This window comes from Octopus bimaculoides, chromosome 7, assembly GCF_046866305.1.
Source record: "Octopus bimaculoides isolate indiv1 chromosome 7, ASM4686630v1, whole genome shotgun sequence".
NCBI lineage: Eukaryota > Metazoa > Mollusca > Cephalopoda > Octopoda > Octopodidae > Octopus > Octopus bimaculoides.
In genome coordinates, this window is record NC_142934.1 from 71,946,943 (window position 1) to 71,964,442 (window position 17,500).

General features: G+C 35.7%; 1 long non-coding RNA gene across 1 annotated transcript; it reads left to right on the forward strand.

The window, feature by feature from the left end:
• Window positions 1-1,361: 1,361 nt before the first annotated feature.
• LOC149134767 (uncharacterized) lies at window positions 1,362-5,092 on the forward strand. The gene is made up of 3 exons (XR_016242462.1): window positions 1,362-2,353; window positions 3,113-3,288; window positions 4,710-5,092. It is a non-coding gene; the product is annotated as an uncharacterized LOC149134767 (long non-coding RNA).
• The last annotated feature ends 12,408 nt before the right edge of the window (window positions 5,093-17,500 follow it).

Here is a 17,500-nt window from a genome sequence, read left to right on the forward strand (position 1 = left end):
TTTTTCTTCTTGTTATTCTGTTGTTTTAGGGCTCCGTCTCTTGCACTGATTATATACAAGATGAGATATATTATTTCGTTGCATGTCTGCTGCGCTATGTACGTGCTCTTTGCATATTGTTTCCATACGGCCTGCAATATCCTTGCTCCCTTCACTCGCACCAAAAATGAATGAGGATTACATTCAACCAAAAATTGTCATCAAAAGCGCCTTTCTTCTGAGGTAAAGCTCAACTACATCGATAGTCTTCACCACGGACACGTTTCCGGTGATGGTGAGGTTTTATCAAGAATAGTCAAAGCGAGATAGCTCAGTATTTGACAGAAGCCCTTATTTTCGGGATGTTAAGCGTATCAATCCCATCGTAGAGGACAGCTTTGTTTACGACAGTTGTAATGGCGTACTTTTCTCAAAGGTTGTGAATATGAAATATGTACAGCCGACGGCCGTGTCACGCTTACAGCATACGTCTTCGCACTGTTTCATACTTGTTATGTTGCACAAGTGTTATATAATGAGTGAAACTCCCATTATTGTTTTAAAAGTCAAATTTGCTGACCCGGTCATATATGAACAATATGTTCATACTACAATAGATCCGGTTTATTAGTCATCTCTCTCTCTCTCTCTCTCTTGCTCTCTCTCTCTCTCTCTCTCTTTCTCTCTGTATATTGATGGTTTTGTCCTTTTCTGAGACCTATATGATAATAATAATAATAATAATAATAATAATAATAATAATAATAATGATGATGATGATGATGATGATGATGGTGATAATAATAATAATAATTATTATTATTATAACTATAATAATAATAATAATAATAATTATTATTATTATTATTATCATACTGATTATCATTATTATTATTATGATTATTTCTTCGGCAGAAAACAGAATTTCAAGTAAGCACGCTGTTCCTGTGTTTCAGTCATCGCAAAAATCGAGGAACAGGGAAGGAGAGAAGCACTGCAAGACAAAAACGCACCACGTGACTGTAACACTCGAGTCGAAGACGCCGATCAGCAGACTGATGCCTGAGGTTTGCATCAAGTGGCTTCTAGCAGGAGAAGCCTGAACTACAACGTGTTCGTCCCACAGAGAAAGCTTCCGGTTACTTTGCAGGTCAAGGAACGTGTTACAGTCTTTCCCATTGGTTCCTACGATGTCATTATATTATGAAGAATCATACCTAGTGACCCTTTAGCAAAAATTATTATAAGAGCGAACAAGCTAATGTCAATGGATGACATCATCATTTAGACCCAATGAAATTTAAATGCCATTGTTAAATGTGCATTGCATGTGATAGAGGAAAATTATGACGTCATATATAATAAAGCTTTGTGCTACCAAGGCGACAACATCTGCAACGGTATAACGGAACATGAAGGATGAGATATAAATATTTGTATATGCTAAAAGTTGTTGCAGTGAATCAGAACTAAATGAAAATTAAACCTGAAGTATTTAAGAGGAGTGTCAGGAAGATCTTAAGAAGGTAATTAAATAGAGAGAAGGGGATTGAAGCGATCGCCGCCCTGGAAATACTAATACTGTAATCTTCTGTAGCTCCACTTCAGCTGATAAAAAGCGAACTTCATGAGTTTGATAGGCAAGCCAGGAAATTATTAACGATGCACAACTAGTTATATTCAAGCAGCAAACTTATTAGGTTAAATAAACAGAGAGACAGATTGGTGAAGCAAAGGGAAAATACAATGAAGCAGGCACATCGCAATTATAAGTAATAGGACAGGAGAGATAGATTAGGAAAAAACGAATTATACACGAAATTAAAGGAAATCCACGTGGAACAGAAAGAAATCAAAATACGTCACACATAAAAAGTGAGGAAGAAAGATGAAAAACTGGGCATTGACTTGTTCAATGAGTATCGTTGCAGGGAAATAGAAATGACAAGAAAGGAAAAATAGATTTCCTTTTAAAATGTGCAACACAGATACCATTTATTATGATTCATGATCATAATATAAGGATATATGTATTATTAATTCTTCTGTTTCCACATGTCTGTTGAAATACTTCACCGTTTTTTCATTTACGTTCAAAATAATGAAGAATTTAGTAAATTACTTTTCCCTGTTAAGCTAGTGTTTCGAACATCAATTATCATGAACGTTTGATGACAAGTTTTAATCAAAAGATGATCTTTGTATCGTAGAACCACATATGTTTTTCAGGTGCAGTGGCATCAAAGGTTTTAAAGCAATATTTGTAAGAGACTACACAGATGTAACTGTCCGATGTATGCGAAATATAGAGGAAATGATAGAAAGTGTACGGGAATCTGGAGATAGCATGGTGGCACAAACAATTCACTGTGATGTTAATATTATTATTATTATTATTGTTGTTGTTGTTGTTGTTGTTGTTGTTGTTGCTGTTGGTGTTGCTCTTCTTCTTCTTCTTCTTCTTCTTCTACTACTACTATTTCTTTTCTTCTACTACTACTACTATTTCTTCTTCTCATTATTATTATTATTATTATTATTATTATTAATATTATTATTATTATTATTATTATTATTATTATTATTATTATTATTATTATTATTATTATTATTATTATTATTGAGTGAGTGAGAGAGCAGCACGTGCCATCAAAGTGACACTGGGGTAAAATTATACGAAGCCTAATATACCCAACGTCATGATCACCCATCTGATAAGGGTACACCAGACACATGCCTCTCAACCACATGTGCGCGACATGGTGATCTTATATCAAGATAAACAGTGCATATGCTTGCCGGTGGGACCCAGTTAGAGTTTTCTTAAAGTTGAGTAGCCCATCCCGTTCAAAAACTTAGGGGATCCTTTATGCTGTTTGGTGACTGTTGATTTTACTGAGTTCATCCATCATTGGAGAGGTTTTGTGTTTCCTCATACGGGCGTCAACGGAAACCACCCTCCTTACTAAGCAGGATTGGTAGGGTTGCCAGTTTAGTCACCGACAGTCTGGAAACGTACAAAGTTACATGTTATTAATAGCAATTAGAGTGATCTCACATACATATATGCATGCATGTATATATGATGATAGTCGCTGTTGCCGAATAACCTGCACAAATAATTTGTTTTTAGAGATCAAGTGTTTGTGCTGTACATCAGTTCACTTTTTCCATCAAACCGATGTCTGAACAGACCCAATGTGTGCCGCAGGTGAAGGTCGCAGAGCAACACGAGATGAATTGTTTTGTTCAAGAACACAACGTACCACCCGGTCCAGGAACTGAAACTACAATCAAGCAAACATAAATGTATGATCCAAAGCAGTAAGCCATGCACTCTTGACATATGCATGTATACACATATTCAAACACAAAACTGAAATGCGAACTTCTGTCCCTGCATGGTCATTCGGTTTTTTTTAATCATTGAAAATTTTCCCGTGTGTGTATGTGTGTGTGTGTGTGTGTGTGTGTGTGTGTGTGTATGTGTGTGTGTGTGTGTGTGTGTGTGATTTCAATATGCACTTGTTACATTGTGAAGGGACAGAAACAATTTATTTAATCTGCGAAATGAAAATAATTAAGATGGCGCTTGTATATATACTGTTTTCAGCCAATAAATTTTCATTAATTAAAAATTATGTCATTTAAATTTCGGGATCGACTCCTTTACCTGTCAGAAGTAGTTTTTCTCATTCAGATATTTTATATTTAGCTTCAAATAAGTTGTCTCCTACAATATTTAAGTTAACAACAACGTTATAAAAAGACTATGACCTTTATCAATATACTATTTATTTATTCGATCGCTTACACGTTCCATTAGTAATAATATCTTGCATTCTCTATCATTGAAATTATTTCCAATGCTGAAAAGATTCACTCTAATTATAGAGTGGCATTCCTACTCTACTTTCTTGTTGTACTATTACAGTAGTATTTAGAGATATATAATATGGTATATATACATATTTATAAATATATATACATATTTATATATATATATATATATATATATATATATATATATATATATATATATACATATATATATATATCATTATATATATACACACATTACATACATATATATATATATATATATATATATATATACACACACACACATAAATACATACATACATACATTTATATCTAATGTCTGTCTGTCGCTAATGGAGTCTTTCAAAACAGAATTATTATAAATTGCAACCTTGTATTGAAAGTTTATTTATCAGTAAAATTAGCTAGGTTTATTTAACTCTAGAATTACCAGTGCTTTTTTATGTTAGCGTGTATTGCCAATGTTGTTGTTGCCACTGTTGTTGAAGTTGTTGTTGTTGTTGTTAGCGATGGAGTGACAGTGGTGGTGGTACTACTGTTTTGTAAGTTTTATTTCCATTTACGATTATGTCCTAAAGCTTGCTTTCTTACATGTAAACGAAAGCTAAAATACTCCAAAATTAACCACAAGACACGTTTTTTTAAATATTTATTTTGCGAATATCTATTTAACGTTAATTCAAAATTCTTATTACTTTCATGTTATAATTATTTCTTTATTTCTACATTTATTCAATCATCTTTTGTTTACTTTCAAATCTGTGTCTTAGAAACGCGTTCTATTTTAGCTTCGAGTGTTCGTACTAGAATTCCCGCCCCAACACATCCATATATTTCACGTGTATTACGGTTGCAGTTTCCTGTGGTTCAACCTATTGTTCTTATAGTGAGCCGAGTTGAGAGCCCCGGGAAGAGTTCGTTATGTCACCAATGAAGATAAAGTATAGTAAACTAGGCTATGAAGTACAGCAGAGGTAGCAACGCCTGAGAGGAAGATTCAGTCACGAACAAACAAACCAAAAACAAAGAAAACTCTTTAACAAAAAATGACCTTGCAGGAGAATTGATGTAAATGTAAAACGGCAGCAGTAATAGGAGAATAATTGAAGAAGAATTCAGTATAGATTTAACAAGCACCCAAGCAATCTAATTAAGATTAAAGGGCTCTAATAGTGAGTAATTTAAACAAAGAAAATCTCGACCTAATTCGTAACGGAGTGTGTTGCCCTACAAAGCAATGCGCGAGTTAAAGAAATAAATATACTGGTATAGTGGGACTTTTAATTTATCGTTTCCATCATAAGGAAATTCCATTCATTCCACGCTTGATACAACTGTGTCAATACACATCATCACAGAGTTTGATTATTTTCTTATCTGCTTTCAGTTTCTCAATCATTATGCATACGTGTATGCTCTATGTATGTGCGTGTGTATATACATACATACATACATACATACATACATACACACGTACGTACGTACTTGCGTGCGTGTATGTGTGTGTGTGTGTGTGTGTATGTGTGTGTACACATATATTAATATTGATTGGATCCGTACTTTACTACAATTATTTCGTGTCTCTGCTTCTCCAGCAAAAAATAACCTGAATTACAAATATTGAACCAGTAAAAATAGTAAATGTCAACGGTTAACCAAAAATTTAATTCATTATCTTTCTTTCGCCCGACTACAGCCCAGTGTTTTATTTTCGGTGTTTTTAAGGTCGTAATAACGTCTTTGGTGTCTATTTTCCCAGCGGATGAAGAGGTTTATAGCCAATCCCTTGTTATAATTATTTATATATTTATTTAAATACTTGTAAAATTTACCTATAAGGTTTTTGTTTCCGCGCTGATCCCGTGGTAAAATGATTAGTGATTTTTACCATTTATTATAATTAATATTTGAAAAATTTACTCCTTGATCAAATCTGCATTCACCGCTGAGTATGTTTTGATATACTACTCGTGGTTGTAAAAGAGAAATGTGAATTCTGCTTTACTGTATATTTCTACGAGTGTGCATATATATTTGCTGTACAATGATGCTGCGTGTATGTGTATGTGTAGACACTCGTAAATTTATACTATGGAGTATCGTTGCTCATGAGAGCAGTAATACTTTTTTACTTTAAGCTTGAAACAGGATCTTGTAAAGTTTAATTCATTATCTTTCTTTTGCCCGACTACATCCCAGTGTTTTACTTTCGGAGTTTTTAAGGTGGCAATAGCGTCATTTGGCGTCTATTTTTCCAGCGCGTGGAGAGGCTTATAGCCAATCACTTGTTATAATTATGTATATAATTATTAAAATATTTGTAAAATTTACCTATAAGGATTTTATTTCCGCGCAGATCTCCTGGTAAAGTGATTTATGACTGTTACCCTTTACTATAATTAATATTATATATATATATATATATATATATATATATATATATATATATATATATATATATATATATATATGAAGAGAGAGAGAGAGACAGAAAGAGAGAATTTTAACCAACACACATACACGCATACACATACACACACGTATGTAAATATATATATATAAGTTTCTCCAAAATAAACTGCACTTCAAATTCGAGGCTTCGATGAAGCTATAAAGTGTTATTCAGTCACTCAACAATGAGTCCATTGCATCTTATAGTAGAAACAGCTGCAAGAGCTAATGACGTTCATATGATAATTTATTCGTTTGTCATCACTCTTTCTTATATGACATATTATACACACAAGGACGCACGCACATACATCCACACATTTAATAAGCAATTATATCTAATCCACCCAAACTATTCACTTATCCCCGCGCACACATATGTGCCTCTATATGTGTGTTTGTCTGTCTGTATGTACGAATGTATGTACATCGCCATTGCCGAAATTCTACAGTTCTGCAACTGGTCCAAGCTATTTGTCTTTTATGTCTTTCTATACATTCAGTGTATAGAAACTTTAAATTATACAGTAGAATTGTATAGAAGTGAATTAAAATACGTTCAACACACCAGTAAACTATATTTTTGTATGATTAATTTAATAATACTTAATATATTTATATATGCTCAGTTTAGTATGGTCGATCTGCTAATGGTAAATAAAGCATATGCTAGTGTAGTCTATTTAGTAACGCTTCATAAATGTATTTTAATATGGTCAATTTACTGCTGTCCGTCGATTTGTAACGGTAACTGATTGACTTAGCCCGGTCAATTTAATAATTATAGCTACCAGTACATTCTATTGTGTCACTGTATTAATTCTAATTGATGGATCATACGTTGGCTTTCGGTGGTGAGGTTTCACTTCTTTAGTCGAAGAACATTCGAATCATTAGCTTTAAGTGCAGTGTAATTGGGTCAGCCGAATCAACACAGTTTCCTTCTATCTAGTTTTACTCACAAGACGTGTTGATCCTAGGCTATGATATTCTTACATAAGATTTGATGAAATGGAATCGAACTCGGAATTTCATGGTTACGAAACGAGCTTGTTAATTATCCAGTTACGCCTGCATCGACTATTAACTAAGTAAGTGTTATTAGTCAATTTATTAATGTTGATTTCAGTATATATTTGTGGAGAGATGAAATGAACCAGAAATATAGGATCAGTGATGTCATCGGCTGAAGGGTCCTACCGGAAGGCATGGAGGGGAGCCTGTTGAGCGTAAGCAGGACCAGATTAGGTCACATTCACTTTGGAGCTGTCGTGGTGTACGGATGTGTGTGGACACGTGGACTTGAGGGAGGGTTCTAACCAGACGTTAGGCGGGTAGAGGCACCTACAGATATAACCCAGCTGGAAAAACGATACTACCCGGAGAGGTAGATGAATTGTACTTTGTTCCTCATACTACAATTGTTATAATCAATTTAGTAAACTTTGTTGAATTACTGAATAATGCAAAAATAATAAAATACATTTCGCCATATGTATATTGCTTGTCTTGCTATAAATAGCAGAAAAATTCCACCAAATCCTACAGTAGATGCATTTTACAATACGGCTTTAGATACGCAAAATATCAAGTTGACCATTGCATTTGATCATAAATCTTTCGAAGAAAAGTTTCTCTGGGGTTAAAAATTAACACCAACACATGACACAGACTAACTAGTGAGTTACTTTGTTGTCCGATTTTCTAGAAATCTCATTATGTCTTTAAAAAGAGGGACACTTTAAATTCCATATTCTTAGACGCAGTATATGAAACACAAATGCAGAAATTTCACATGTTAGGATCACTGGATCAGAGTTGATTTGTTGGGAAACAGCAGCGATTAAAAAATTCACGGAAAAATTTATCCACCAGAATGTACCTTTGTGAATTACCACTATTCCACGGATCACAACTATTTCACAACGTATTGTCGGTTAGTACTTCCAATTTCACGATTAAGGCAACGGCTCTTCTAGATGCACTCCGTGTCTAACGATGGCAATATTCTTATTTTGTTTTATATTTCTCTCAACTCTGCACAGCATACCGAATTTTACTTTTTTCTTTTAGTCTTTCACTAGTCATTGGGTTGTGGTCATGCTGAGACATTGTCTTGACGGGTTTAGCCGATCAACTCGACCTCAGCGCTTACTACACATTCAATAGACCCACTAGATTGCGGGAACGTCAACAGCCCAACGCATGTTGTCAAGCTGTGGGACACGTCCACATAAATACACGCACACACACACATACACACATACACACACACACACACATACACATATGTATGTATGTATGTATGTATGAATGCATGTATTTATGTATGTATGTTATCAATCAGTTTCATTTCTGTATTTCTTGTCCATAGAGAAAGAGCCGGACTCTAACATAGATTCAAGGCTCCTTCATTGGAACTTTTATCAACATCATCTAGGTATTTGTGCATATGTGTGTGTGTGCAGTATTTGGTGTTAGTGTGTGCGCAGATTTGTATCTTTGTTTTATGGATGCGTTTATATGTCTAGATGCATGCAATGTATTTATGTGCTAATTTTTTGGAAAGTTTTACATATCTTTACAGTTCCATTGATGGCTTGAATCTGTAGTCTTCTAATCAGCCTTTTTCTTTCAGGTTTTGAGAACCCTAATTTTTCCAGGTTGTTGTTGAGGCAGTTCGTTACATATCCCAATGCCCCAACAATCACGGTTATGAATCTGAACTTGTAGTCTGGGTGGAGTATCTGTAAATTTCTCAGTAGCTCGGCGTAGTTGTTCTATTTTTCTCTAATATTTAGTGGGATGTTGACATCCGCAGGACAGCTGATTTCTACTACTGTACAGAGTTTCTCTTCTCTGCCCCAAATTACTATATCCGGTCTATTATGTCTGCACTTTATTGAGGTTTTTATTGGGACATTCCACCAATACTCTTTCATATTGTGAGTGGTAATGACCTCTACCTCATTATGGGTTTTCATCTCCTTAGCCTCGGGATTATCCTGTCGGCGGATTTCATTGTACAGTGTCTTGGCCACAACATCATGTCTCATAGGTAGGTAATACCGTGATGACATTTTTGGACAGCTGCTAATGATGTGGGTGATATCTTCGATACTGATTCCACAGATTCTGCATCGATTATTACATTGTGGCGCTTTGCCCGCCTCTCTGTCCCGTTTGTTTATTAGGAATTTGGTTGCTATTTCTTGTTCTTGAATAGCAAAGGCATACCCTTCAAAGTTAGAGTTGGTGACCCGATTGTTTGTCCATGATAGACTGCTCTGGTTGTCAATGTTGTTATCACCCTGGAGCTTTCTGTTAACGTATCCCTGCATGGTCTTCTGCTGGAATGCATTCATCCTCTCCTCTGATGTTATGTTACGGTAGAGTCTTGCAATTTCTTTGGGTAAGAGTTCAGGGTTGTCGAATAGGGAATGCTTGTCAAGTAGTTGCCTTCCCAATCTCATGATGGTATTTACCTCATGTCTGTAGACTTCATCAAGGGGTGCACTTCGACACTTGGTGGTTATGATATGATGTCGAAGAGATATGACACGACATTCAAAGGCAGTCTGAATTGATGTTAGGCCCTTCCCTCCTTTATTTCGTTTTAGGTATAGGCGGTCTACATCACTATTGATGTGAAAGTTGTTCGTGCTCGTTAGTATTTTTCGGGTCTTCACATCAAGGGCTCGGATTTCATCGATCGTCCAGTCAAGTATCCCGAATGTCGGTATGAGTTCTGGTACTGCAAACACATTGTGGGCTATTGCTTTATTGAACGCAGAGAGTTCCGAGGTCCATATTTTCCTAACCCGATTTCTGTATTCCTTAGTAACACGTTCCTTGTTACAGGTACCTTCATATGATACGTTTTCATCTACTCCCAGGTATCTGTAGGATTCCTCATCAGATATTGGAGAAACAGATAGGCCATTGATGGAGATGTTGTTAGGGTGGTTTTTAGCCTTTCCTCGTTCCACAACCATATAGGAACATTTATCTTGGCCAAACTCTAGTCTTACATCAGCAGAAAATGTTGTGACCAGGTCGAGGCTTTTTTCTTATCATCCATGTTCTTGGCATACAATTTCAAATCATCGACAAAGAAGCAGTGCGTAATTTTGGTGTTTCTGTTTGCCTGCGTTCCAATTAGATACCCTTCAGACTTCTTCAGCATGTATGATAATGGGTTTACCGACAGTATGAACAGCATCACAGAGAGGCTGTCTCCTTGGAATATCCCCCCTGCGATATTGTATTTTTTTGCTGGTGATACATCGACTTACTGCATTTAACTTCACGATGGTGGCCCAGGAAGATGTCAGGTTAGATATGGCATTAATCAAGTTCCCTAGGACTTTAGCAAGTCGGAGGGCTTCTAGCATCCACGAATGGGGGACAGAGTCGAAGGCTTTTTTTATAGTCAAGCCACATGGAGACCAAATTTCTTCTGTGTTGCTGTACCTCCGTCATTACTACCTTATTTATAAGTAGTTGTTCAGTACATCCCCAGACTCCTTTCTTCCCAGCTGCTTGTTCAGCTGTGATTATGCTATTGTTTTCACAGTGGTCCTGGAGGAATCTGTTTAGGCATGCTGTATAAATCTTATACATTAAATTTTGGCATGCAATAGGCCTGTAATTTTTGCCAATTGGGTTTCCTTGCTTTTCGGAACAAGCTTTGTTTCCGCCAGAGCCAACCAGTCTGGTATGCTGCCATCTCCATTGAGGGCTTGCTGGTACAGTTTAATAAGGTACGGTCGGTAACAGATAAGCTTCTTGTACCAGTATCCAACGATCAGGTCCCTACCCGGTGCTTTACCATCATGGAGTTTTTGAGGACAGTTGCAAGAATATCACCGTCAATCTTGTATGTCTTGGGTATAATCCCCGGACAATAATCATTTTTTTTATTTTCTGCAGCCATAGGGCATCTCGGTTAAACTCCTTCTCTTCTCCCCAGATCTTTCCCCAGAGGGAGTTTACATCATCTTGCGAAAGAGGTTCAGTAATGCTCACTGTCTTCCCTCTCACGTCTCTATACACCACTGCCTGGTTTTGGTTAAACTTTCTGTTTATCCTTCTACGTTCAGTTACTCTCTTCTGGTACCGGAGTCTCTCACTGACAGCCTTCAATTCTTGTTTGAGAGTGATTAGTTTGCACAAGAGGGTTGCTTTCTTACTGTCCCCAAACATTACTTCCATCCTTTTTTTTTAATCTCTGCTGGTAGGACGTATAGTAGCCTGTTTCTTTGCAGGCGATAAGCATTGTCACGTGACTGATGGTCTTCCGTAACCATGCGATTTTCTTCTCTGTTTTCAGAACGCATGCTGGCACAATTCTCTCGGTTATGTTTATATGTTCATTCGTGTTGTTTGTTTATAGTGTGTGTGTCATTCATATATTGTTTCGTAGCAACAGCCAATGCATATATACAAGCGTTAATCTGCCAGAACTAGGGTTCATTACATAGTTGTAGATAATCTCTTCCTATGTCGTCGATTGCTCTTAATATAATCTCTTTCGGCCTTCGGTTTATTTTGGTAGAGAAGCCCCTATTTTCAAGGGCGTCTTGAAGGCGGATGGAATGTGTTCATGGAATATATTATTTAGGTCGTGTTTCACTGATGCATATTCTTCGTGGTCAGTGATATCGGTTTGGGTAAATAGGTCAACCACTTCAGCCATGGGTGGCTGGGGATGCTTACAGGGTGTATCTGTTGAGCTTGATACCATCCCTCGCCTCCCACTAGCTATAGAAGTATTGCTAGAATTACTGCTATCTCTATGTAGCGTGGGATTGTCGTTAGCTACAGAATCAACGGCTGTTCCATCGTCATTGTTCACATTCTCGTTTCTAAAGTTTGAAACGGTGTCAATTTCACTTTTGTTTGGAATAAAATTACACTCATTTACTTTTTTCCTACTTAAAACAAATGTTGCTTGTTGGCGTAATTGTTTTGCAGTAAAATTACTTGATTCTGGGTGTAGATCATACCAGTAGGATTTTAGTCTTTCCATGTACCCAACGGTCGGGGTTTCTTTAGATTTTTTATAGCACTTAAATAAATCATTATTGTATGTATGTATGTATGTATGTATGTATGTATATGTGTATCTTCAATTAGAGGTTATGTTAGCCTCATGAAGGGATGGTGTCATCCAAAGGTATATTTTTCCCCGCTGAAGATATTATGCTCAGAATATTTAATTGATTCACTGAGTTTTAATTGAAACAGCTGTAAGGGATGATGTTTGATCTGTTGTTAATAATGAGCAATTATCAACTTCCCAATCGCCATTTTCTTTTTCTTCTGTTATATATATATATAAACATATACATGTATACGATGTGCGTCTATTCAGCTTCTCTCTATTAAATTCATTCAAAAGGCATTGGTTGCCGCAGCTGAGTGAGCCTGTGGTACTAGGCAGTAGGACCCGACTAAGTTGCTTGAGGTGCTAAGCATTAGAATCGAACCCCAAACCACATTGTTCTTAACTACACAGCCAAGCCAAAACTAAGTGAACGTTTCCAAAACGTCAGTGGATTAATTCTTGCAGTGGTTTACTATCATTAGTCACGTTGATTTCCGCTGTTTACCGAGTTGCTGGAACGTTCTCTCTTTATCGCATTATTATTATTATTATTATTATTATTATTATTATTATTATTATTATTATTATTATTATTATTGTTCGGTAGTTTTATTTTTATAACGTGCTTTCACTTCACTACCGAGCGCAGCTCTGTGCGCCTTGGGTATGTGCTGTGGTTTTCTGTGGTGCTCTTATGGTTACTGTATTGAAAGTATTTTGCGTAGGACGTGTGCTGTGCCCAGTAGTGCCATTTTTTGTATGTTATATATATTTGTAAGTCCTGGTGTTCTTGTTATCTATTTGTCTGAATATTTTTTTATTATATCTAAGGCACCTACTATAATAGGAATTGTTTCTGTTTTTAGATTCCACATTCGAGTTACCTCTATTTCCAGGTCTTTGTATTTTGAAAGTTTTTCCATTTCTTTCAGAGAGACGTTGTCATCTGCTGGTATTGATACATCAATTAGAAATCATTTTTTTCTTCATGATCTTTGACAACTATATCTGGTCTATTTTCCTTAATTTCTCTATCTGTGTGTATTGGCATATCCCAGAGTATGGTTGCTTTCTCGTTTTCTGTGACCTTTTCTGGCGTGTGTTTATACCATCTTTTTTCTGTTGTTATTTCATAGTGTTGGTATAGCTTCCAGTGTATATAGGTCCCAGTTCTGTCGTCTCTGTGAATATATTCCTTCTTAGCCAGGACTGGGCAGCCAGAGATAATATGATTTATTGTTTCTTGTCCATCTCCACAAATTCTACAGTTACTTGTTATGTTTCTTTTCATTATATGTTTTTGGTAATTTCTGGTGGGGAGGCTTTGGTCTTGTACAGCAATTAAAATATTCTTCTTCTTCTTCTTCTTCTTCTTCTTCTTCTTCTTCTTCTTCTTCTTATTATTATTATTATTATTATTATTATTATTATTATTATTATTATTATTATTATTATTATTATTATTTACATAATATGAGCTGAAACAAGAATAAGAAGAACTGAAAAGAAACCTGCATATGATTAAATGTGAGCAATGCTATGTTCACGTGACTAAATTTATAACCACAAATATGTTACTTCATACTCAGACATGCGTAAACATCTGATGTTAAAAGTAATGTTATTAATTGCAAAAGCAAACGAACATAGCTATAATAACTGTGATAATTTACTAATTATACGAATCCAATTAATAACATTTTAAATCAATATAAAGCGTGCGAAACTTGCTTGCGTTCTTAAAGTTCATTTCACACTGTGGTTTTCAACATGATAAAAAACTGTGATGACTCTTTTTCCTTTCGATTCATAATGTAATCCACATAAAGAACGTTGTTGTTGCTCCTATGTATTGAGATTACATCTCGTCAGTTGAGGCAAATGCCATCAGTTGGTTTGTGCATGTGAGTCTTAGTTTTTGCTGTTGTTTTGTTGCTTTTATGCTCTACATTTCACTTGATGCATGGCATATAACCGACACGTTTAAAGTGTAAAATGGGAAACTTTTAAAAGAAGCGTGACTTGTAAATTACTTGTAAACACCATTTCTTTCTCTTTCATTTATGATACAAAACAAAAAGATGAAAATCAAAACAGATCAAATACTTCTTTAGTAAATAAAACCTTATAAAAACTCACCTATTCACACGCACATACATATACAAATGTAGGTACATATGTATATACACGAACACGCGCGCGCGGGCACACACACATATATATATATATATGTATGAATGTATGTATATATATATAAAAATATATATATATATATATATATATATATATACATATACTCATTTACTCTTTTACTTGTTTCAGTCATTTGAGTGCACCCATGATGGAGCAACGCTTTTAGTTGAGCAAATAGACCCCAGGACTTATTCTTTGTAAGCTTAGTAATTATTCTATCGGTCATTTTTGCCGAACCTCTAAGTTACGGGGACGTGAACACACCAGCATCGGTTGTCAACCTATGGTGGGGGGGGGAGGTCAAACACAGACACACAAACACATATACATATACATATATACGACGGGCTTTTTTCAGTTTCCGTCTACCAAATCCACTCACAAGGCTTTGGTTGGCCCGAGGCTATAGTAGAAGACACTTGCCCAAGGTGCCACGCAATGGGACTGAACCCCGAACCATGTGGTTGGTAACCAAGCTACTTACCGCACAACCACTCCTGCGTATATATATAAATATATATGCATTCATATATATATATATATATATATATATATATATATATATATATATATATATATATGCGAGTAAAAATAAATACAAAAAAGGTGGTTTTTTGTATGATTGTGTATAGAGGAATATATTATTTTGTTTAAAAGAGTTCCAACACTGTCTGCTTTTTATGTTTTACTTATATTCCTGCAGAATTAATGTGGGGTATAGAATATGGAATATACAATATGTAATATAATATACAATATACAATATAAAATAAAATAAAATAAAAATGGATGGCACCATGAAAGAAAGTATTGAATGTAGATGAAATATTGAGTGTTCAATATAAAGGATCAAATATATAAATATATAAATATAAATATATAAAGGCGACTCGAGTTTCAGGGCTATTTCCCTTCGTCATGGCCGGTATGACAGACTTTAACAGTCTGTTAAAGTCTGTCATACCGGCCATGACGAAGGGAAATAGCCCTGAAACTCGAGTCGCCTTTATATATTTATATTTATGTATTTATATATTTGATCCTTTATATTGAACACTCAATATTTCATCTACATTCAATACTTTCTTTCATGGTGCCATCCATTTTTATTTTATTTTATATTGTATATTGTATATTATATTACATATTGTATATTCCATATTCTATACCCCACATTAATTCTGCAGGAATATAAATAAAACATAAAAAACAGACAGCGTTGGAACTCTTTTAAACAAAATAATATATATATATATATATATATATATATATATATATATATACTCGAAGGGTGTTCATTAAAGATTTGCTCTGACTCTGTTCTGGTTATTGCCGGAAGCGGAACTTGTACATGTATAATTATACACGTCTCTGCATGTCACATTGTAAATTGTTGTTTTCCAATAATATTCGTTTGTCTTTTATGGCTGCTGAAGAAGACTAAGGTGTTATAATGGAAGCAGTTGAATGCAGATCAGTGTTCGGGTTCTTGTACATGAAAGGTCGTACACCAAAAGACTTTCGATGAGACGAAAGGAGTTTGTGGTTACAATGCGCCATCATACGACCTAGTCAAGCTCTGGCAGCACTAGTTCAAATGTAGTCGGATATCAGTGGTAACTGCTCCCATTCCTCGACGACCACATTCCGCCATTCATGATGACACTACCCATAAAGTGGAAACCACTATTTTGGATGATCACCGCATAACTATTCGGCAACTAGCCCCCAAAATTCAGTTAATTGTTGGAATCGTGGAAAAAAATCATTCACGACCATTTGCACACGCTGTAGTTATCTACACGACGGATCCCTCGGATGCTCACATCTTTTCAGAAGCAAGAACGAGTCAGTTGCTCCTAGGATCTTTTGGCGATGTACCAAGAAAACGTGGAGGACTTCTTCGGTAGACATATCACATAGTATGAAATATGGGTCCATCAATATGAACTTGAGATTAAAGTCCAGTTGAAGCAATAGAAGCATAATGATTCATCACCTCCAAACAAAGATCGTGTCCCATCCTCAGCAGGCAACGTGATGCTCATAGGCTTTTAGGGCTAGCGCAGTGTAGTGATGGCGAATTTTCTAGCAAAGGGCAACACAATTAATGGAGCATAATTTGTTTCTCTGCTGCAGAAATTGCGGAACGCCATTTAAGCAGAGAGGTGTGGCATGCTGACCAAAGTAGTCCGCCTCCTCCAAGACAGCGCTCCAGTTCACAATGCGCATGTTGCCCAAATGAAAGCACACTCCTGTGACTATGAAATCCTTCCTCATCTCCCTTACTCTCCCGATCTCGCACCATCCTATTTCCACCTATTTTCAACCTGAAGTCTTTTTTTTAAGGGTAAGCACTTTTCGGAAGCACTTGTTTCCGAGGTAAAGTTTTGGCTCCAGACGCAATCTACTGTCGACCGGTTTCACTTTCGCTAACCATGACTTTAAACTTATAGTAATTTCGTATTTTCTTAAGAAGATTTTAGTCCTTGTTGTTTGGTGAGAAGTTTATGAATGATTCAACAAGTAGAAAAATCTAAGGGGAGGTAATTATTTTGAATTCACCATATATGAAGTGTCACTGCAAAAATATGGATATCCATTTCACCATTATATAGGAGAAAACTGGAAAAGATACCCGGATGATTGCTTTATCATTTGGAAGGTGACTGTTGATAAAATTTTCAGTACTAAATAATATAAAACCTAACATTCAATTCACAGTGGAATATAGCAAAGAACAGCTCCCTTTCTTATATATTATGATAAAGAAAGTCAACAACCAAATTATAACTGACATTTGTCATAAATAGTGTCTGATGAAAATGCTCGGGACCTTCGTCTTCAAGTCCTCAGAACAACACTAACTGAAAGACAATATCCACCCTCACTTATAGACGATGGGATTAAGAGTGCTAAGAAATT